This window comes from Dromiciops gliroides, chromosome 6 (genome assembly GCF_019393635.1).
Source record: "Dromiciops gliroides isolate mDroGli1 chromosome 6, mDroGli1.pri, whole genome shotgun sequence".
Classification (NCBI taxonomy): Eukaryota; Metazoa; Chordata; class Mammalia; order Microbiotheria; family Microbiotheriidae; genus Dromiciops; species Dromiciops gliroides.
Genome location: NC_057866.1, coordinates 103,463,723 through 103,488,195, shown reverse-complemented (window position 1 = coordinate 103,488,195; position 24,473 = coordinate 103,463,723). Strand labels below are relative to the sequence as shown.

Genomic DNA, 24,473 nt, shown 5'->3' with positions numbered 1-24,473 from the left:
AACATCAGCAACAGAGTACTCTCAGGAGATACATCTCTCAGGTGAATCTTTGAGACTTAGTCATTTTAGTGTCTATAAATAAAAAGCGTTATAAGCAGTTAAATTAGCAATGCATACTTAGTGTCTGGGGCCTCTGTCATTGAAAGGAGATGTTTTTGCTAAGGTTGGCATGGAGGGGAAGAGGAAAATTAAGAAAAGAGTTTGAATTTTTTGGATAAATGAGAACCATCTAGCCTTCATATTCTAGTTGACAGGGAAAACTGTTCTGATCTTAAATATACTTATCACATATTAGAATGTGTGCATGTGTGTATGTGTTGTTGGGCAGGGGCAAGAGACAGAGATCCTACAGCTACTGAGTACCTTGTTTTCCTTTAAACAAATGGGTTCTCACTCCTGTCTGACAGCTAGCAGGAGCCTCTGTTTTAGTGAGAGCCAACATATCCACAAAGACTCCACATGAGCCCATGACCTGCCAAGCAGTTCCACAGAGGAAAATATTTTCTGCTACTGTAATCTAGGCCCTCCCTATCTCTGAAGAACATGGGAGCCCCCAGAAAGCTAAGTAACTGATATATTAACATGTCCATACATTATTGCCCTGCCTAGAGTTGACAGGCTTACTGCCGTACCAATGCCTGATAGGAAGGGGGTCTCGAAAAATTATGTGGCCATTCCTGTTCTAATTGATTGATCATTCCAGTGGTTTCTGACTCTTTGTGACTCCATATGGAGTTTTCTTGGCAAAGATACTGGAGAGGTTTGCCATTTCCTTCTTAGCTCGTTTTACAGATGAGGAACTGAGGCAAATAGGATTGAGTGACTTGTCCAGAGTCATGCAGCTAGTATGTGTCTGAGGCCAGATTTGAACTCATGAAGATGACTCCAGGCCCAGCGCTGGACCCACTGAGGCACCTAGCTACCATCTGGCAATTTTAGGGTGATACTAAATAGCAAAATGACAAATCGAAAGCAAACCAGTTGTTGAGTACAGGATGGGGGATGTCCACACACCCAAGGCTACAGGCCTTGCTCACTCTACCAATTACCTGGAGATTCATCTTCACAGAACTGATTTAAAGGACTCTTGCCCTTATCTTAGGGGCTTTCTCTTTTTCCCCCTCCTTTATTCTAACCTTTTCTGATGGCTAACTTCTAACATGAAATATTGACACAATGACTGACACATGGGAACCACTTAATAAATGCTTGTTAACTTGACTTAAATTATGGTGTCCATCTTCGATCCTGCTTGGGTTTTTAGTTTTAGATACCTCCCATCATATCTTATGAGACTGTGCTACTGCCACCATACCTTAGTGGTAATGATGATGATAATGGGTAGATAGATAGATACATACATACATAACATTTACACAGCACTTTAAGGTTTGCAAAGTATTTTACAAATATTATTTCATTGTATCCTCACAATATCCTAGGAAGGTAGGTTCTATTGTTATCTTTATTTTACAGATGAAGAAACTGAGGCAGATAGATGTAAGTGACTTGTCCAGGGTCACACAGCTTATAAGTGTCTTAGGCTAGGGTCTTTCTGACTCTAGATATCATCTTCAAGCCACCACATCACCTAGCTGCAAGGTTCCAGGTATCACCTCTTCTGACTTTTCTTGTCCATACTGCCACACACTCTAAACTACTAGAATATATTTTCTTAGGGCTCATTAATAAGGAAAAAGAATGGTGTAAAAAAAATCAAGGAGGGGCAGCTAGGTGGCACAGTGGATAGAGTACCGACCCTGGAGTCAGGAGGACCTGAGTTCAAATCCAGCCTCAGACACTTAACACTTACTAGCTGTGTGACCCTGGGCAAGTCACTTAACCCCAATTGCCTCACCTAAAAAAAAAAATCAAGGATAGGGGGCAGCTAGGTGGCGCAGTGGATAAAGCACTGGCCCTGGATTCAGGAGGACCTGAGTTCAAATCCAGCCTCAGACACCTGACACTTACTAGCTGTGTGACCCTGGGCAAGTCACTTAACCCCAATTGCCTCACCAAAAATCAACAATAATCCATTCCAGTCCATCCTTCACTCAGGTATCAAACTGATGATTAACCACAAGTGTGACCATGTCACTCCCCTACTCAATAAATTCTAATAGCTCTCTATTACCTCCAAGATTAAAAGTAAAATCTTCTGTTTATCTTTCAAAGCTCTTCATAACTTACACACTTCCTACCTTTCCAGTTTTCTTAAACCTTACTCCCCTCCATGTATTCTGGAATCCAGTGACACTGATCTCCTTGCTATTCCTTAAACATTACACCCCATTTCTTTACTCCAGGCATGCTCCCGATGTCCACTTTCTGGTTTCCCTGACTTCCATCAAATCTCAACTAAAGTCCCATCTTCTAAAAGAAGTCAGTCTCAGAACTTCATAATCTTCCGGCCTTTCCTCTGAGATTGTTCCTGATTTGTCCTATATGTAGCTTATCTGTGTATCATTGTTTGCATATTGTCTACCTTATTAGACTGTGAGCTCCTACTAAGCACAGTTCCTGGTACATAGTAGGTACTTAATAAATGCTTGTTGACCAACTGCCTAGTTATGGTCTACATGTCAAAACTGTGGGTTTACATTTACATTTTGTGACTGAGATAAGCCATCTCACTGAAGAGATGCTACTTTGGAAGAGAGCTAAGCTGATCTAATCTCTTTAGGATCTCAGAAGAGACCTCTGCTGCTTGGAAAAGCAAATCAGAGGAAGAAAGGCTTTGTGCTAACACCGTTCTTAGAGGAGGGGACTAAAAGAAGAAAAATGTTGCTTTTGTTTTACCCTGCACTCCTGCCTACTGCCTGAGAGGTGGAAATCCGTCAGAACCTAGTCAAAGGACCTGACTCAGGAAGTTCCGTTGCTCACAGGGACTTTTGCTGAAAGAGCTTAACACTCCATCTGCAACCTAGAAGAGCATCAGCCTTGGATCAGTAGGTCTGCAACAAGAGATACAAAGAACCAGCAGAGAAGTATCCCTGCCTATCTGGATTGCTGGACAATTGTTCCTGGGGGAGATAAGATCACCAAAGCTAGTAGTCTGGTACTAAGCATTCATGAAGCACCCATTATGTTCCCAGGCACCATGCTAAGAGCTGGGGATACAGAGAGAGGCAAAAAGACAGTCCTTGGCTTTGAAGAGCTCACGGTCTAAAGAAATGGATAGCACAGAGTTGTGGGTTGCCCTGGGCCCATGTATCCCCTATGCACACTCTTCTCCCATGGCCATGTATCAGAAGGAGAATGTGTCCCAAGAATGTTATGTTGTCGTTATCATTATTAATGCTATTTTTGGTTTGCCTTCTGTTTAGTCAATGTTGCTGATTGAGTCAATGAAGGTTGGGGCAGCTAAGTGGTGCAGTGGATAAAGCACCAGCCCTGGAGTCAGGACGACCTGAGTTCAAATCCAGCCTCAGACACTTGACACTTACTAGCTGTGTAACCCTGGGCAAGTCATTTAACCCTCATTGCCCCACCAAAAAAAAAGAGTCAGTGAAGGTCAGTTCGGTGAGTTGTTAAATGAGATGGGTACACACAGGAGCTATGGCAGAGGGTAGGTGTGTGTTCCAGCAACAAAGATTTCCCCGAGGCAGCAAAGTGAATAGAGCACTAGACCTGGGGTCTGGAAGACCTGAGTTCAAATCCAGCTCCAGACACTTACTAGCTGTGTAACCCTGGGCGTGTTGCTTAACCTCTGTTTGCCTCAATTTTCTCAATGGGGAGGGATAACAACAGCATGTACTTTGCAGGGTTGCTGCAAAGATCAAATGAGATAATAGTTGTAAAGTGTTTAGCACAGTGCATGGCACATAGTAGGTGCCAATGTCATTCTCTCTCCCCATGACCCTTGAGAGAATGAGTTATAGTTGTGTAGTCGCCCCCTCAGGAAATCCCAACTCCTGCCCCTGTCTGAATTCAGGCTGAGGGGAACAAACCAACTCAGAGAAATTCAAGGGGGCGGGTGCCATGTCCTCACTACACTCACATCAAGCATAAATTTTCTTCTCTGAAACTTCTATCCAAACTTCTACCCATGGTTCCTAGTTCTGACTTCTGGGGCCAGGTAGCATAAGGCTAATTCCTTTCCAATTCAATCTAATTCAACAATCATTTGTTAATTTGCTTGATACCATTCAAAGTGCAGGAGAGAAAAAGACAACGATAAAACAGAGTCAAGGAGCATTTATTCCATCATGGAGAAACATTATGTAAACAAACCAACAAACAAATAAATAAAGGAAAAATGAAGTCATTTCATGAAAACATTGAGCACTGAAAACTTGCGGGGTTGGGGGGGGTGGGGAATGCAAAAGGTTCTAATAAAGGAGCCACTTGAATTAGACCTTGAAGAGAACTAGGGATTCCTGGTATTTGAAAACTATCAAATCCTCACTAAGTCTCTTTTCCAAATTAAACATCCCCAGCTATTCCAATCAAGCCCTCTATGGCTTGGTCTCCAGTACCATTGGAGGGGGTGATTAGATGGTTTCCAGAATGTTTATTCTTTCATGTGATTTTGGATGTTTTTGTTTTAAATATGATTCACTATGTTAATTGGCTTTCCTAATGTCAAGCCATCCTTGCTGCATCCTTGATATAAATCCAATTTGATCATCATGAATATTTTTATATTGTTCTAGTCATTTTGCCAGGACATGATTTAAAATTTTTGAGTTGGTACTTATTAATGATAATATAGGTTACAGTTCTCTAATTTATCCTTCCTATTAAGGAGTAGAATACTACTTGGCTCATAAAAGGAGTTTGGTAGAGTGTTTCCCCCCTTCAGTTTTGGGGGATATATGTAATATCATTATTAATTGTTCTTTAAAAGTTTAATAAAATCATCCTGCAAATTTAGCTGGACCTGGATTTTTCCCCTTTGTTATGTATGTTTTTATAGCTAATTCAATTTTCTGTTCATTTGAGTATGTCGTATTTTTGTAGACAATCTTTATTTCATTTGCATATTCCATTTTGTTAGCTTATAATTGTAAAATATTTTCTAGTAATACCTTTATTTCATCTCTATTGTGATTTTGCCTACAATTTTAATTTTAATTTTTTTCTCCCTCTCCTTTTTAATCAGGTTAGCTAAAGTTTATTAATAGTCTGTTTTCAAAGAAACAACTGATAGTTTTATAAGTTCTATATTTTTTGTTTTCCAATTTAACAAATTCTATAATTTTCAAACTTCTTTGTGATTTTGGTTTCATTGATTTGTCTAATTACTTATATTACATTTTTAGTTCAGTGAGCCTCTTTTTTTCTATTTTGATAATGTACATTCTCAGGGATATCTGTTTTCTCCTGAGAACCACTTTAGATGCATCTCAAATAATTGAATTTGTTGTCTAATAATCATCATTCACTTCCACATAGTTAGTAATTGTTTCTATGACTCGTTCTTTGACATACTTATTCATGATATCATCACTAAATCTCCATTTAAATGCATAGTTTGCATATAATTAATACATTTATCATGGTCTTATGGCCTATAATGGATATATTTTATATTTCTACTATTTTACTTTTTTATCATTTCTTTGTGGCTTAGCACATGGCCTATTTTTGTAAAGGTAGTATATGGTGCTGAGAAATATGTATACTCTAATGTTCTCATTTAGAAGATGCCATACATCTTTCAGTTCTAAATTCTATAGCAGTTTATTTAGTCCTACATTGTTCCTTTCATTTATCTTCCTGTTAAATTTATCAATCTCTGAGAGGAAAACATTAAAAACTCCCATTATTATATTACATTGAGAGAAATTATTAATCCTCTCTCATTTTAATAGCCAATTATGTTCAGTCTCTCAAGGACAGGACTAATGGAAGATAGGATTAACATTCTCCTCATTCTGGGAATTGCCACTACATCCAACTACATCAGACTTCTAATCAGACTCAGGCTTAGGTAGGGGATCTCAGTTCTTTGGTTAGATTGACCAAGGCTGGGGTTAACTTAGAAGTAAATGACACAAAGTTCATTAAAATAGGTCCAGTCTGGGGGCAGCTAGGTGGAGCAGTGGATAAAGCACTGGCCCTGGATTCAGGAGGACCTGAGTTCAAATCCTGCCTTAGACACTTGACACTTACTAGCTGTGTGACCTTGGGCACATTACTTAACCTTCATTGCCCCACTAAAAAAGAAGAATAGGTCCAGTCCCTCATTGTAATATTCATTCTCTCATTACTTATTAACCAATCAGAGTTGATTGCCATCCTCTGGAACACCCACTTTTCCAAGGCAATATAAGCCTTGAGCCCACCACCATAAGGGTCTTTGACATTCAAGAGTGCCACTGACCTCTTTTATTAAAATGCTAACATTATTAATAAAATTACTAATTACCTAGAAATTATGTCTCTCAAACTTTTTAAATTTCAAAATTATGGTGACCAAATTAAAGAATCAGAGCCTTGTACCCTAGATTCCTAACAAAAAAACTTCCCCATACCTTGGACCCACATGGAGATTTCTCTACATCAGGAGTTCTCTATTAGGTCTCTTTTAAAATGTCACATGTTTATCTTTTTGCAATTCACTTAATTTTTATTTTATGAATTTGGACACTATACCATGTGTTACATATGTGCTCAATATTGATATTGGTTCATTATCCATGATTCCTTTAAACATAATATAATTTCCTTATTTATCCATATTGAAATTCTGAATTTTTGTTTTTGTTTTTGTCTCACAGCATGACTAACAGTACAGATTTATTATGTTTATTCACCTGACATAGAGTAAATGGTGATCTGGAATACATATTTTAATTCCATGCGTCTAGTTTTTTTAATATTTTTCTCATATACTGAATTATTAAGTTTTGTTTTCTCATATATTTTATTATTCTTTTTCACAGGATCTTGAATCCTACAATCACAGATTTCTAGCTGGAATAACCCTTAGAGGTCACCTAATCCAATTTCCTTATTTTACAGATGAAGAAATTGAGGGCCAGAAAGATTAAATGATTTGGTCAAATTAATATCAGCAATAAGGATAAGAGTTTAATTTATTCACATATAAAGTTATAATAATTAGGTTTATATTTTTCTCCATTTGTTTCATTAGTATTGTTTTCCCGTTTTAAGTCAATACTTTGATTTGTTTTGCTAAACTACTTTGAAACTTATTTATGCCCATATATTTTCTTCTCTCCTCTCTATTTGTTTATCTTTTCCCCATCTCCTGATCTTTACATAAATTAGTATTTATTTTTCTTTTACTTGGTTATCTAATTCTCTTTTTCTCCCTTTTTTTCCCTCATTTGGTTAAATAATTAAAAATCTTCCCTCCCCTCATCTTATTTTAATTAATTTTCATTCACTGTACCCTTTGTTAAGAAGCTTTTCTTTGCTTTTCCCCTCTTCATTAATTTATCTTCCCATCTTTACTATTTATTTCTATGTTCCTCATGGGGTTGAAGTTGCTGAAGCAACATCAGTTTTGAGCTCCCTCTTATAACTAGTTTCTAAGTTATTGCTTTTATTGATTGTGTCTTATCTTCCATTTTTTTCTCCTGTGCTTCATTCTTAGAAATATATGAAGGAAGCAATGTTGGAGAGATGAAGTGACATATGGTAAAAATATCATGTGTCACAAAGCTTAGCCATGCTTCCTGCTCTCACTTTGCTCAGTCTCTTTGTCAAAGTATATACTATTTCATCTCTAACTGTGTCTCCCAAGCTATTCAGCATGCCACTTGTACCTAGGAACGTACACATACCTTTCACAATGGATGGGGTGCTAACCATGGAGGCACAACACTCTTTTAGAGAAGGTGGCCTCTGAATACACAAACTTCCCCCAGACTAAACCTAAACTAAAAAAGAGTTAGTTTCCCATCTTCCACAAGAGGCACATGATTCCTCCCCCAAGGAAGTTAGCTAAAGCTGAACTGTCCCACTACTAGGATGAGTCTCCTTCTAGTTCCCCCAGGCTCAATCCTTTCCCTTCCCTCTGCCCTCTTTTCCCTCCTTCATATTGTCAGGGTTTTTGCTTCTCTTCTGTCAAATTTTCCTCCACTTCAGTAATTTTGTCTTCAAAGAGAGAATATCCCACATGGATTCAACTTTTTCTTTTCTGCTAATGGAACTTTTTTATCCTGTATGGAGAGTTCCAATTTCTGACATATAGTTATTACTAATACCTTCTTTTATGAATTTTATTTATTTTTAACCATTCTGTAATTTTTTGATGCGACATACTTTCTGTATCAACAGAAATGGTGTCAACAGTGTGTTATTTTTTACTAGAAACTATTAGCTTACTTTTCTTCATATTACAATATTTGATGAAAGTTTGGTATTAGGGGCAGGTAGGTGGCACAGTGGATAGAGCACTGACCCTGGATCCAGGAGGACCTGAGTTCAAATCTAGCCTCAGACACTTAACACTTACTAGCTTTGTGACCCTAAGCAAGTCACTTAACCCCAATTGCCTTACAAAAACAAAACAAAAACAAAAAAAGTTTTGTATTATCTTTGAGTTCTTATTCATTCTTCCTTCTGATTTTAAGATCTTCTCCACTGATTTATCTGCTTTGTTTTAGAATGTTACTGAAGGCCTTTCTCTTGATAGCTTTACTCTTTCACCCTCTATAAAAATTCCCCCACCACTCACTTTCTGGTCTCTTCCTTTTTTCTAGTAAACAAACTTGTGGCTAGGCTTAGGCTAACCCTTACTCTCTTTGCATTGTGGGATACAGGGTTTGCTGGCCAAGGACTTCACCCTGAAAAACCTCTGGTGGGACACTTCTATTTCCTTCAGGCCTGGCAAAAAACATCCATACTATTGCCCTTTCCTTATTTATCCCTCTACCTACTTCTTTTTTTCTATATGACTAAGCACAATCAGTATCCCAGATATGGGAGAGTGAGGGTATGCAAATAGTCAGTCACTGGATCAAGGATCTCTATCCTAGAATTGGCCTCTGAAGAACCTTGTGAGTTTGCTTGTGTGTCTATTACAGATGATGGTAGCTGGTAGGGGAGGGGTACTGAGTGGGTTCTCCAATATTCCCACAAGGGATGTTAGCTTATCATGAATTCTGACTTCTGTGGATTTCATTGTAATAATTCTACTCCTGGAGCATAATTCCTCTGGGGAAAGGTTGTTGGGGTTATGGGGAAAGCTTATAAAGAGATCTGGAGAAAGTGACTAACCTACCACCTTGCTGGTCACATGGGACCTTTCTCCAAGATGTTTCAAAGAACATTAACAGTGACTGAATAATCACATTTGCCAGTTCTTTCAGTCCTTATGGAAGTAGTTTATCTGGACCATGACACTCTAACTCTTCAAGGAGAGATAGGTAATTCCTTACTATCTCTCCACATAGGTGCATCTAAGCTCTATGCACAATGCAAAACACTACATGTCAGGATATTTATTACAGAGGAAATTTAAGCAGGAAAAAGGTAAGAAAAGAGCAGGGAATGGAACTAGAAAATGGAAATGTCAAATTTTGCTTCAGGGACTTTCACTGAACTTAACAATCAAATCTTACGTGGAGTCAATATTTTGATTCTGTACATCTTGTACCGGGTGTGTTTGCTTATAGCTAGCATCACAACAGCTAGAATTTATGTAAGGTTAGCAAACACTTTACATGTGTTATCTCACCAGATCCTTACAACAACCTTGTCCAGTAGGTGCTATTGTCTTCATTTTACATATGAGGAATCTAAGGCTTATAAAGTTAAGGGAATTCTCTACTGTCATATCCAGAAAGTGTTTGGGGTAGAAATTTGCAGTTGGGTATTCCCAACTCTAAATCTAACACTATATGCTGTACCACCTCACAGCAAGAAAAATGAGACTTACCTCTCCCATGAACTTGGAAGCCATTGTGGTTAGCAATATGGCAAACAAGAACCATCACAGCTAACACAACATAGGAAGGAGTAGAAAAGAGCAAAGAACTTGACAGTTGAGGCAGTTCCATGTTGAGGAGGCACTAAGTTCCCATGTTGGCTGCTCTACAAAACTCAAAGCAGGGAGCTTCTAGTGATTCTGCAAACTGATTTACTCTCATTCTCTCTTAGCAAAACCTACCATGCAATGTCTGGACTCTATCTTTTCTTATGGTTTCCTTTACATGGAATACCCTCTTTCCTCCTCTTTGCAAATGAATTCTTCCTATCCTTTAAAGCCATACAATAAGGCAATATAACACAATACATCATTAAGTGACTATATACAGAGAACCACAGAAGCAAGGAAGGGAGGGAGGGAGGGAGGAAGGAAGGAAGGAAAGAAGGAAGGCAACCTTCCCCCCTTCTGGTTAAAAAAAAAAAACAAAACGTGATTGTTGCCCCTGGCCTCAACATGGCTTCTAACTCACTACCTTCTCAACTTTTCCAATGCCCACAACTGCCTATCACCTATTCATCTGCCAGTCCTACTATGTCTTCATTACCAAGACTTTGTAACTTAATAAAGGTTCTCTGACTGCTCCCACTAGTCTATCCTTGCCTGATTCTTGGCTTGGATTTAAATTTCTCAGTACTGACCTTACTCCACCTTCATCCTTTAGCACCTTCATATCTCTCCAAATTTCTGACTTTATTCCAAGATAATAACAAAACAGTTTCTACCTCAAATCACCCACCTTCCCAGAAAATGCCACCTATTAATATAGATGGTCCCATGTTCCAATCAAATAACTGTGACAAATTAACTATGCTGCTGGGTTGCAGGAGAGTGCCCTAATAACAGTCCAAACTATAAGATGTATCCTTGGCTTGAGAACAATGGCGGCTCCTTTCTGAAGCTAGATTTATAACTACACACTTGCCACTTTTTAATTTATCAGCTCATACCTGCTTTGTGAACCTTAGCAATACTTAAATTCCTTTCTAAAACTAAAATTGGCAGAAAATATACTTACCTGCAATGCTAGAAAGACTTTCTTTATCCAAGAATTCCCTATACCAATGAAATCACAGGTCTTGTTCTTATCCTATTAAGAGTTAATAATGGGGGGCAGCTAGGTGGCACAGTGGATAGAGTACCGGCCTTGGATTCAGGAGTACCTGAGTTCAAATCCAACCTCAGACACTTAACACTTACTAGCTGTGTGACCCTGGGCAAGTCACTTAACCCCAATTGCCTCACTTTAAAAAAAAAATTTTAATTAATTAATTAATTAATTTTTAAAAAAAGTTAATCATGGGGGCAGCTAGGTGGCGCAGTGGATAGAGCACCGGCCCTGGAGTCAGGAGTACCTGAGTTCAAATCTGCCCTCAGACACTTAACACTTACTAGCTGTGTGACCCTGGGCAAGTCACTTAACCCCAATTGCCTCACTAAAAAAAAAGAGTTAATCATAAATTAATTGTCAAAATAATAAAGCTAAGTCAGCTTCAGATGTGAAATGAATAAATCTCCCAAGTAGAGGTAGTGCCAAAAGATGAGAAAGAGCTGGGAAAAGTTTTCAGGAGCATACACATATTGGTTGGGAGACTGAGGAGTAAGCAAAGGAGAGAGAAGTTGGACAGTTAGGAGGAGAACCGGAAGAAGGCAATAGCGCAGATGCCAACTAAGAAGAGAAAATCCATAAGGAAAGACTAATTGAAAGAATCACCAATGACAGAGAAGTCGAGGAAGATGAGAAGTAAAAAAATTTGTCTTGCTTGATGAGGATGATACTAATAATAATAACAACTATCAATTGATATAGCACTTTAAGGTTTGCAAAATGATTTACAAATATTATCTCACTTTATCTTCATGAAAAACCTGAGAAGTAGGTACTATTATTATCCCCATTTTATAGAGATGGATACTAAAACAGAGACTGTGACTTGCCTAGGGTCACATAGTAAGTGTCTAAGTTAGAACTTGAACTTGGGTCTTCCTGACAGTCAGTCAATAAACATTTATTAAGCACCTACTATGTGCAAGGCACTCTAAGTGTTGGGGATGCAAAGAAAGGTTAAAAGCAGTCCCTGTTCTCAAGGAGCTCACAATGTAATAGGTTTTTTTGTTTGTTTTTCAGCGGGGCAATGAGGGTTAAGTGACTTGCCCAGGGTCACACAGCTAATAAGTGTTAAGTGTCTGAGGCCGGATTTGAACTCAGGTCCTCCTGAATCCAGAGCCAGTACTTTATCCACTGCACCACCTAGCTGCCCCGTCACAATGTAATAGGGAAGACAATATGCAAACAACTGACTTGCCCAGGGTCACACAGCTAGTAAGTGTTAAATGTCTGAGGTCGGATTTGAACTCAGGTACTCCTGAATCCAAGGCCAGTACTCTATCCACTGTGCCACCTTGCTGCCCCCCATTATTAACTCTTAATAGGATAAGATGCTATATATACAGGATAAGTTGAAATGATTAACAGAGGAAAGACACTAGAATTAAGCATGGCTGGAAAAAATTTCCAATAGAAGGGAGATATTAGCTGGGACTTGAAGCCAGAAAAGCCAGGAGGTGGAGATGAGGAAGAACCTTCCAGACCAGTGAAAATGCCTATGAGCAGCTAGGTGGCGCAGCAGATAAAGCACTGGCCCTGGATTCAGGAGGACCTGATTTCAAATCTGGCCTCAGACACTTGAAACTTACTAGCTGTGTGACCCTGGGCAAGTCACTTAACCCCCATTGCCCCACAAAAAAAAAAGAAAAGAAAAGAAAAGAAAAGAAAAGAAAAGAAAAGAAAAGAAAAGAAAAGAAAAGAAAATGCCTACAAGCAGCTAGGTGGCGCAGCAGATAAAGCACCGACCCTGGATTCAGGAGGACCTGAGTTCAAACTCGACATCAGACACTTGACAATTACTAGCTGTGTGACCCTGGGCAAGTCACTTAACCCTCATTGCCCCCCCCAAAAAAATTCCCAGACTTGTGAGATGAGCTAGGAGGCCAGAATTAAAAGTACACCCCCCCAAAAAAAAAAAGAAAGAAAGATAAAAGAAAGTACCCAGAGAGGGGCCGTAAAGTGTAAGGGTCAGCAGTCTATCCACTGCTCCACCCAGCTGCTTCCTGGTGACCTTGGAGAAGTTGATATCAATTGAGTACCCTTTATCTCTGGAATGAGCTTCTCTTCATCTCCTACTACTGCCTTTCCCTGCCTTCAAGTCCCAACTAAAATTTCATCTTCTATAGGAAGCTTTTCACAATCCTTCTTAATTCTAATGCAGCACTTTATTGATTATTTCCTATTTATCCTGTACATAGCCTGTTTGTATATATTTGTTTATTTGTTGTCTGCCCCATTAGAGTGTGAACTCCTTGAGAGCAGGGACTGACTTTTGCCTCTTTTTATTTTTTGTATCCTCAGTGTTGAGCACAGCACCTGACACATAGTAGGTGCTTAATAAATGTTTGCTGATTGTGTCAGATTTCCATGAAATAAGAACTGTGTTCTTCAGGGCCTCCATTGGAATTTGGACAACTAAATTCTTATGGCCTATCTACCATAAGGGCCTGGGTAAAAAAAGCCTAGCCAGAAGGTTCATATATTTCCTTCTTCAGACGCTGGACAGCGACACCGGTGTTTGTGAATGTATTTGGAATCCCACCTTGTTGTTCAAGGTGGCATCAACCTTGACAATTGTGTCTGTGATGATGGACATGGACATAACTGACAAGTGTTCTTGTCCAGGGAATCTTCAAATACAGAGACCACCACTGAGTTCAATAAAGACTGCCTCAAATCAGATCCTTTCTGCCAGCTTAATGAGCTCTGTATCAGAAGGCAGTATTTTATTTCATTTTCATATATAGGGACAATCAGCTGTTGCCACTGAGAAAACTCAGCAAGGTGGGTTCTGTACAAATTGCTGAAAGGAATCAATGATCAGATGACACCTTAAGGCTCTATGGGACCACAACCAGTATTTAATAGGGATGGTTCTCCAGTCACAATGAATTCAGAAAACCTAAGGATGGACCCACATTCTGTCAGGAGAATGGATGAAGACACCTCTGATCCAGCTGAAAGCCTCATTACATCTCTGCCTAGCAGCTGAGCCAGCTTCTTCCAGGTGTGATTGAATCAAAAGTGACATTCTGCTCTTCAGAAACAACTCCAGAATCCCCAAGAGGCTGGACTGGTATTTCTACTCTTACCCAAGATGTCTTGTGAGACCTTCCCAGGCTTGGTCTGGGGAATCAAGAGAAAGAAGTGCTTCACCTACCCACCAGAGTCATATCCTCACCTCATGCCCTGCACCAGAAAAAGAAGTCTGAACGGAGCTTTCTCCAATACAGTCCCAGCTTACAAATTTAGAATAAGGCAGAGACATCTGCTGGGATAGTGGAGGTGATGTCTAAACTATGAAAAAGTTCAAATTGTAAAATATTTTTAAAGAAATGAAGCTTTGTTACTTTAAATTATGTCTAATAGCACAATGAACCCCACCAAAATTAAATTAAATTAAAATACAAACTGTTCCATACATGCTTATTCTAATGAATGGAATAAAATCATTAGGAATTATCACACTGATTTGTTGAAACAGGATGTTGTGAAAATGTTTTTTTTAAGTCCTTGAAAAGTAGGCTAAACATTCGCCCTTTAGCTAATTTATTTGTTTTTTCATGATGCGCAGGTGCAAGGTTTTCTGTCTAACAGACATCTAAATTCTGAATGGGTGGGGTCTGATTCAATATGTCGGTGAATTTCTTAAATGAACAAAGTATATAGCTAGCAAATGTGAACATATTGTTGTAAGATAAAAGTTAAAATAAAATTATGACACATTCTAAAAGATCTCTACATTTTGGTGGGGTATAATGGAGTGAGGGTCAATGTGTGCCAGAGACTGGTGGTATTAATAGGCACTGAGGGGAAAAAAGGCATTGTGAAAGTGAAGGATAGTATGGTAAGTATAGAGACAATTGATAGATATATAGATGTGGGAAAAAAAGATTTGGATACTGATATAGCAATAGAGACATAGAAATGGAGACAGATATGGAGATACAGAAAGAAAAGGATAGGGAAATAGAGATAGAGACAGATATATAAATACAGATACATGTGCAGATAAAAAGAAATAGATACAAATATAGATAGATATTGATATATCCCCAGTTGAATATACAGAAAGCTAGACCAGGTCAATATCACATCCACTGATGAGCAGGTTTCAAACCAAACCAAGCAGACATAATCTCCTATTCCTAAATTAACTTAATCTCTATACGAATTTATTAAACATTGATCCAATTTAACATTTAAGATATCTTTGGTAACCTTGAAAAAAGTAGTTTGAATCAAATAATAGGATCAGACACTACATTGCAAGGGCTAAAAAGCCAGAGGCTGGAAACTAGATGCAATGAATATAAACAACTTTCTTTGGGAGTTTGTCTTCTGAAGGCTTCCAGAAGTTGACTTCCCCTTTATGTGCAGCTTTTTTTTTTTGGCAGAGCAGTGAGGGTTAACTGATTTGCCCAGGGTCACACAACTAGTTAAGTGTCACATGTCTGAGGCTGGATTTGAACTCAGGGTCTCCTGAATCCAGGACCAGTGCTTTATCCATTGCACCACCTAGCTGCCCTCTATGTGCAGCTTTAGTTGGCTATAGAGTGCATTCCAAAGCCAATCAGGGTAATCTACAACTCCCCTGGGTAATCATCAATAGCAGGAACTGCTGTGGCACAGGGTATCAAGGTGGTACCAGGGTTTGTGAACAGGACATGTTTTGATTAGATAAGCGAATTTCATTTGTAATAGTACTCTACTATGGGGAATAGCGTCACCTACTCATAGGCTCATAGATTTAGTGGAAAGTGACCTTAGAGACGATCTAGTCCAACCCCTTAATTTAACAGATGAGGAAACTGAGCCTAGAGAAGGGAAATGATTTGCTGAAGGTCACATAAGGAGCAGAGCTGAGATTTGAACCTACTTTTTTCTTATTTCCAATTGATCATTCTTTCTACTACACCATTTAACCTCTAGTTATCTTCATGGCATGAGACATATTCCTTGGGATATTTTCCAGTTTTAATTTGGGCACTCTATCTATTGGACTGGAGGAAGGAGGTGGTGGTTCTATGTCCAAGAAAAGTGATTCTTTTAAGAGACAGCAAGTTATGCTGGAAATAACATTGATTTTGGAGTCATAAGACCTAGGTTCAAGTCTCATCTCTGACAACAATAACTCTATAACCTTAGAAAAGTCACTTAAGCTTTCTACATCTTAGTTTCCTGATCTGTAAAGTGAAGAATATTCAAACTATGTGCCTGTCAGCAGTACTCTGAGGACACCAATTTGTGAGCCTTCAAATGCAATGTAAGTGTGAACAACTTTTGCCTGGAGTGATATAAAATTTTTAGTTCAAAAATAAGATAAAATAGGGATTTCAATCAGAGGTGGTAGAACTAAGGAGCAACTAAAGGACTAGATGTCTTCCTTGATGAGTGAGAGCAATTTTTATGGTAATAGATGGTCCAGCATAGAAGGAGAAAATAATCTTTTTCATGGTGCCCTCTTGGACAAGAATGCTACTATATCCCTCTGAGTGGGGTAGGTTTGTGATTAATCCAAAGGTGCCCTTTCCAAGGAAGGAAGAGGTCAGCAAAGGTTATAATATACTTTCTGGTTTCTCCACATTTTCTTTGGCCTCAAAACATACCTTGTAGAACTGGATATACTGGCAGATACCTTGTACTGTGAATGGTCACCCAAATTCCCAGGATACCTGAATAGTTTCGAACAGGCAATTGTTAAGTTGGCATGGCAGAGTCAAGCTGAGTATTGCTCATCAATCCTCTTACTCGTCTTCTAAAGAAATGTATAAGTACAGATTAGGTACAAGAGCCAATCAAAAGAAGAAAGGAAAGGAAAGGAAAGGAAAGGAAAGGAAAGGAAAGGAAAGGAAAGGAAAGGAAAGGAAAGGAAAGGAAAGGAAAGGAAAGGAAAGGAAAGGAAAGGAAAGGAAAGGAAAGGAAAGGAAAGGAAAGGAAAGGAAAGGAAAGGAAAGGAAAGGAAAGGAAAGGAAAGGAAAGGAAAGGAAAGGAAAGGAAAGGAAAGGAAAGGAAAGGAAAGGAAAGGAAAGGAAAGGAAAGGAAAGATCCAAGGAAAGGAAAGGAAAGATCCAAGGAAAGGAAAGGAAAGATCCAAGGAAAGGAAAGGAAAGATCCAAGGAAAGGAAAGGAAAGATCCAAGGAAAGGAAAGGAAAGATCCAAGGAAAGGAAAGGAAAGATCCAAGGAAAGGAAAGGAAAGATCCAAGGAAAGGAAAGGAAAGATCCAAGGAAAGGAAAGGAAAGATCCAAGGAAAGGAAAGGAAAGATCCAAACAAAGAATAATTTTCCTTGGTCTGCCAAATTTCAGTGAGGCCAGCTGAAACTGGTTGCAAATATTCTTTACCTGCTAACAGCAGATAAGACCCAGTGGAGCAAGTTTGAAGAATAGTTAAGACTGTGATCTGCAGGTGAGCCTCCTTAAATGTCTGTTCTACCAGATTTGCAAATGACCATCTTCACAATGGTACATCTTCCCTGATTGTTGTAGTGCCCTAGAATGCCCATGTTAATATTAGAACTACTGAAAATATCACCCAGTTAGATATAATGTTAGTTGAATGGATAGATCATCTTAAAGTGCTCCAGGTTCACATGGTTGGTATAGATCAAAGCTTCTTAGACTGTGGGTCATGACCCTATATGGGGTCATATAACTGAATATGAAGATCACAAAAAATTTGGCATTAAATATTTGATTTGTGTAGATTTTATACACCTATATACCCAGAATCACAAAAAAATTTCTCAGGAGAAAAGGGATTGTGAGTGGAAAAAGTTTAAGAAGCCCTGGTACAGATGAGGAGGAAAAGGAGAAACCAGGCTCCCCCAATGTAGATGGTATCGTTTTCCCTTGGGTATGGCCTTTAATATGAGTTCTTTTTTCCATATAGCATAGCTCTTCTTAGCCAAGGTCAGTTTGGGAGAGGAATATGCATAGTGTAAAATACCCTTCTATCATATTTGATGCATTGATTTATATGATGTAAGGATCAAAATAAAGACAGATATGAAACATCACTTAAGCTTTTTGAACACACATTCACACAATCAGGGAGTGTGTGTGTGTGTGTGTGTGTGTGTGTGTGTGTGTGTAAAATCTCATCAGATCCTCACAAAAAATAAACAAAACAACCTAACAAGTAGTTATTACCATCATGCCCTTTCTGCAGATGAGGAAACTGAAACTGAGAGAGGTTAAGTGATTTGTCCAGGGTCACATAGCTAGTAAGTGTCCAAGATGGGATCTGAACTCAGGTCTTCCTGACTATAGGTCCAGCAGTATACCCAATATGCCACCATGATAAGAAACTAGTGATAAATGAGAAAATTGTTGAGATCACCATCATGATTCAAAAGATCCTTTCAAAAATTCTATGACTCGGGGCAGCTAGGTGGCACAGTGGATAGAGCACTGGCCCTGGAGTCAGGAGTACCTGAGTTCAAATCCGACCTCAGACACTTAACACTTACTAGCTGTGTGACCCTGGGCAAGTCACTTAACCCCAATTGCCTCACTAAAAAAAAAAATAAAAATTCTATGACTCACTATTGCCTTCAGGATCAAATATAAAGCCTTTTGTATGGCTTTTAAAGCTTTTCATGATCTTTACAGTCTTTTTATACTTTCCATCCCTCCATGCATACTAACATCCAGCCATATTGACCTCCTTGCTGTTCCTCAAACACAACACTCTTTGCCATCTTTATGCCTTTACACTGGCTATTCCCAATCCCTAGGATGCCCTCCCCCTCCCCCATCTCTCCCTCCTCCTCCCCCTCCCCCCATATTTCCCTCCCCCTCTCCCTCTCTCTCTCTCTCTCCAGTTCTACTTCTTAGAATCCTTGGCTTCCTTTGGGACTCAGATCAAATGCCATCTTCTGTACACGGCCTCTCCTGGTCCTCCCAGCTTCTAGAGTGTATCTTGAATATACCTATTGATTTCTAAAATTTTGTCATTCCCCATCAGAATGGAAGCTCCTTGAGAGCAGAGGTTGACCTTACCTTTTTTTTGTTTCCTTAACACTTCCTACAATGCCTTGCACATAGGAAGTACTTTATAGATGCTCATTTGATTGACTAAGTCCATGAATCATGAAAAACCACAGGAGGATTGTATATGCCTAATAGCATAACCCTGTCCATGATCTGGAAGGCCATTTTTTTTAGTGAGGCAAATGGTATTAAGTGACTTGCCCAGGATCACACCACTAGTAACTGTCAAGTGTCTGAGGCTGGATTTGAACTCAGGTCCTCCTGAATCCATGGTTGCTGCTTTATCCACTGCACCACCTAGCTGCCCCCTGGAAGGCTATTTTTACTACTCATTTTCCTATATCTGAATCACATGCCCCTTGGAGGTACAGTTTGATGAAGGATCACTCTCTCAGCCAGCTGGTCAAACAGATCTTGCTGGGCTGCATGGTAATTAAATATATCAGTTACAAGACTGATTGAACAGGAGGGTTCCATAAATGGAGCATGCCCACATTTTAACAGAGTATTTGACAAAATGCACTCAGCACAGTGCCGAACATATAGCAAGTGTTCAATTAAACGCTTGTTGACTGATTCATGAAATCCTTTTTTTTTAATAAGATGGAAAAACATAGACCATTCACCAATGCTTGAACATCCCTATCTTAGGAAGGCGCGGTGAAGGATGAGTCGATATCAGCATGAAAGGAGGTCCCTAGTGGTCGGATTTGGGACTCTGTTGTGTTTAACTTTTTTTTTTATCAGTGATTTCTATGAAGGCATACTTGATATGCCTGTGAAGTGTGTAGATTACATTCAGCTTGATAAGACAGCTAATATAGTCAATGTCAGAACTGAAATCCAAAAAGCCAAAATCTTAATATGTGGGAATTATGGACTAAATAAGGCAAGATAGGATTTCATAAGAATAAATATGAAGCCAATCAAAAAAAATTGCTAGCACAAGCATAGGGTGGAGAAAGCCTAACTAGACAGAAGTTCATGATAAAAAGCTATTGGAATATGAATAGACTATAGCCAGTACTGTATTATGGCTGCCTAAGAAAGTTAATATAACTTTAGATTATGTATATGTGTGTGCATGTGCATGCACATATATACACACACATATATATGTACATGTATACATGCCTATATCTGTATAAATACATGTGTATGTGTACATACATACATACATACATACATACATACTCACATCTATGACAAGGGAGGACCTAGCCCACCAAGCTCTACAACAGCTGTAACTGTGTTCAATTTAGGGAACCACACTTTTAAAGGGACCTAGATAGACTATAGCAAGCCTGGAAGAGAATAACCAGTATAGGAAGGGGAGATGTCCTATGAGAAATGGATAAAGGGAAATAGGATGATAATGATAATAATAATAATATGTGAGATTTCTATAGCCACTTAAATCTACAAAGCATTTTACCATCATTACTTCTTTTGATCGTCACAATTACTTAGCTAATAGCTCCCGAAGAAAATCTGAATGAAGGGAGGATGCGGAACTAGGAGAAAATTGTGGAGCACATCCTGATCTAGTTGTAGAAGGGAGCTGGGTCCCTGAAGAACTGGGAAGGATATCACTAGGAGGGAGGAGACAGCGGACTGAAGACAAAGAGAAGTCAGGCTTTAACCCAGTCTTAACCTGCCTCTAACTTACCCCAAGGAAGCTTCCATGGGATCATAAATAATAGGTCTGGAGAGGTAAAGGGAACCTCAGGGGTCATTCAGTCTAACTCCATTTTACAGATGAGGAAACTGAGTCCCAGAGAGGTTAAGTGACTTGCCCAAGCAGATAGTAAATAAAAGACCTGGAGTTTGAACTCAGGATCTTTTGTTTCAAATCCAGTACTCTTTCCACTGTGGCACAGAACCTCCAATATTTAGCCCATGCTCAGTTTGTATCTACCTCCTATGTTTTGTGAGTCTAAAAGACTCAGGGAACAAGAGAATGAAAGTAGGGCCTATTGACTATGATGACTAAAATTAATGTGTATAGAAATCGGTGTAGGTATATGATATCTGTTTTTTTTTTAAATTATGTTTACTGTTGTCTTTTTCAAAAGATCATAAGTATTTTATAAGTGCCACCCTCAGTTGAATCCTCCCTTGCAACAAAGAGAAACAATTTCAAAAAAAAGAGAACAATTAAATAAAATAAATGACAAAATGATCTGTTGTTATATGCAACATTCCATACCCATAGTCTCCCCCTAACCAGAATAATATTTATTATCTTATTCCCAGTAAGCAAAATTGTTAACTACAATTTTAAGTTCTGTTTCTTTTTTGTGTCATTTTAATGGACAATAGTGTAGTCATTGTTCATGCAGCCCCTTATAAGAAATGGGATTAAAGTATATAGTTTTCCCAACTGGGAGGAAGGACTAAAAGATAATGAGAAGCAAAAGCCAGGAAGGATCTGGGAATCCTGGAAACTTTTGCTCTCTCCCACCATCTGTTGTTGCTACAACTGCTGTGGCAGTCCATTACTCAGGTACACAGGAAGAGACCAGTTACCTTTTTTTTTTTTTTTTTTTTTGCGGGGCAATGGGGGTTAAGTGACTTGCCCAGGGTCACACAGCTAGTAAGTGTCAAGTGTCTGAGGCTGGATTTGAACTCAGGTTCTCCTGAATTCAGGGCCGGTGCTTTATCCACTGCGCCACCTAGCCACCCCCCCCTTTTTTTTTTGACCAGTTACCTTTTGAGATCTCCTAAGACCCTGTACCCAAAGAAAGAAGATACAAACAGGAATTCTACATTCCAGACACTCACTTACCTAAGAGACTTATGGTTTGGTAGCTTGGAAAGGCATGGCATCCTCTCACAGACCCAAAGTCAGAGTTACACCTCAAAGCTAACAAAAAGCCCAAAGGACAAGGATCCCTCATTTAGTATATCCCTGAAGTTTCAGTGCAGGAGCTAACTAAAAGAGACATCGAAGCCTATAGGAACCCATCAGATGATATCTGTGCCTGCTGTGAAGTGGTTTTTTTGAGGGAAAGGGTGAGGAGGGAAGCAAAGCTGTGCTGTCACCAACTCAAACTGGCTTGGGAGAGCCAATTGTTAAATTTTCAATGTGAGCATTTTCCCTTAGATATCAGTAAGCTACAGATTAAAGTTTGACTTATTGGTTTGTTGAAGTAATGGTGAAAATGTTAATAATGAAGATTAAACTTAAAAGTATGTCATATGGGGGCAGCTAGGTGGCTCAGTGGATAAAGCACCAAAAAAAAAAAAATATGCCATACGTACTTCTTTTCCAAAGAATCAATTATTAAACATTTATCAGGGCACCATCCACCACAGTATACAAATGCTATATGTATATTTTTTTTCTTTGTTCTGCTTTCTTCTCTACATTCTCTGCATCCCTTAACATGTCTTCCCATGTTTCATGTAATTCCTCATTTTGTTCAAACAATGTAATAACATTCTGTTCCATCTGTATATCACAATTTCCTTAAGCATTTCCCAGCTAATGAGTACACACTTTGTTTCCTGTGTTTTTCCTACTATAGAGTGATGCGATGAATATTTGTGTATAGGTTCTTTCTTTCTGCTGCATATTCTGGTAGAGAAATTGGTGGGTTCGAGGCTATGAACAGTTTAGTGATTCTTCTCAAGTAATTCCAAATTGTTTTCCCTAACAGTTGGACCAATTGAAAGCTCCACTAGAGGTAGATGAGTGTCTGACATACAACACCTCCCACAGTGCAGAAGAAGCTATGTCATTAGTCTATAAGAATAGCATGTAGTAAGCCAGTGGGTAATGGTAAAGGAGCTTGTAGACCTGTAGGCTTGTGGGAGATGACTTCAAAGGAATTGGATTAGCAAACCTCTGTCTAGCTGAGAATGAGTCCTGTTCTTTCTGCTTTTCAAACTCACCAAGCCATATTCTCAAAGTATGAATGTCTCCCAAGGATGTCTAGTGGGTTTAATTATTTTGGTTATTATACTCTTCACAAGGTCAGGGAACTGAGAGAGAAAGAATCGTGAAATGTCAGAGTTCAAAGGGACATTACAACATGAAGTCTTAGCATTAGAAAAGATCCTACAAAATCCAGTTCAACTCCACATTGTATGGACAAGGAAACTGAAGCCCAGAGATATTTCCTTTCCTTTAAAATGAGAGATTTGAACTGGATAGTCTCAATGGTTCCTTTATTTCTAATATGCTGACATTAAGCCCCAAGTAATTACTACCCTTCCAATCATTTTGTGCATACTCTAAATCTACTTATTTGTGAACGTGTTGCAACATCACCTCCACTCCAGCTATGTGAGCTCATTCAGGGACTGTCTTACCTTTCCATGTAAATCTCCAGCACCTACTGAGGTGCCTGGCATTTCACAGGAGTATAATAAATGATCGATCATTGATTGATTAAGTCACATAATAAAATAGTCTCAAGCTAGGATTCGAACCTGACTTCTAGTCTGGGATTCTTTCCCCTGTGTGGAGCTGCCTTTCAAATTACAGTTTTTCTTCCAAAATTCATTGACATTTCAGCTTCTCTTGAAGAGTTCTTTGCACTTTCCACATTTAAGCTAGACAGATGGGCTCATTCGCATATCACAGGTTGTAAAATGCAGACAGGAACTTGATTTCAAACCTCCAGGGCCTCCATTAGGGACTGAGAGAGTCATGTTTAGAAGGTAAATCACCTATCAAGAGCAAGAATGGAGAACAGTGGGGGAAAGTAAGGAGATCATAGTACAGACCCAAACTCAGAAGAATCTAGTCCACCAAACAATAGCCCAACAGAATAAAATTGCTGTTGCTTGACCTTTGAGTAAAATAAGCTGAGAAAGAAGGAATGTATCTGTAATTTCCTTGAAAAATGGTTAAGAGAAAGAGGGCCAGTGGATAATTAAGAAAAATATAACTCGGGAGCAACTAGTTGACACAGTGGATAAAGCACAGACCCTGGATTCTGGAGTACGTGAGTTCAAATCTGACCTCAGACACTTGAAACTTACTAGCTGTTTGACCCTAGGTAAGTCACTTAACCCCCATTGCTCTGCAAAAAAAGAAAAGAAAAGAAAGAAGAAAAAAGAAAAAAAAAAGAAAAGCATAACTCTCAAAAGCCTTGTCACTAGGAGTTTGTATTCATTATCCACAATAGGGCAATGAGGTATATCCAGTTATCTTTAGTAAATGAAAATTACTTTGCTTCCTAATTAAATTATATTTTCCTTTTTCTTTCTGGTTATACTGCTTGTAGATTAGAAGAATTGTTTTTCCCCTGACCTTGAATACCTAGAAAATTTAAGGAATATTTCCTTCCCTCAGAAAAACGCCACAGGCAGGCTTCTCAGTAAATGGTTTTTCTTTTTAAGTTAGAGAGGAATATTTGGTGTTAGAAGCATTAGCATTTATACTGATTTTGTATTAGTACCAGGGTACAATTCGCAATCATATTTGTATCCTCTCAGTGGTCCTTCTGGAATTGA

At 38.8% G+C, this 24,473-nt stretch overlaps 1 protein-coding gene across 1 annotated transcript in view; it reads left to right on the top strand.

Moving 5' to 3' along the window:
- Window positions 1–24,473, top strand: part of SYT9 (synaptotagmin 9) — a 225,809-nt gene that overhangs the window by 123,180 nt on the left and 78,156 nt on the right.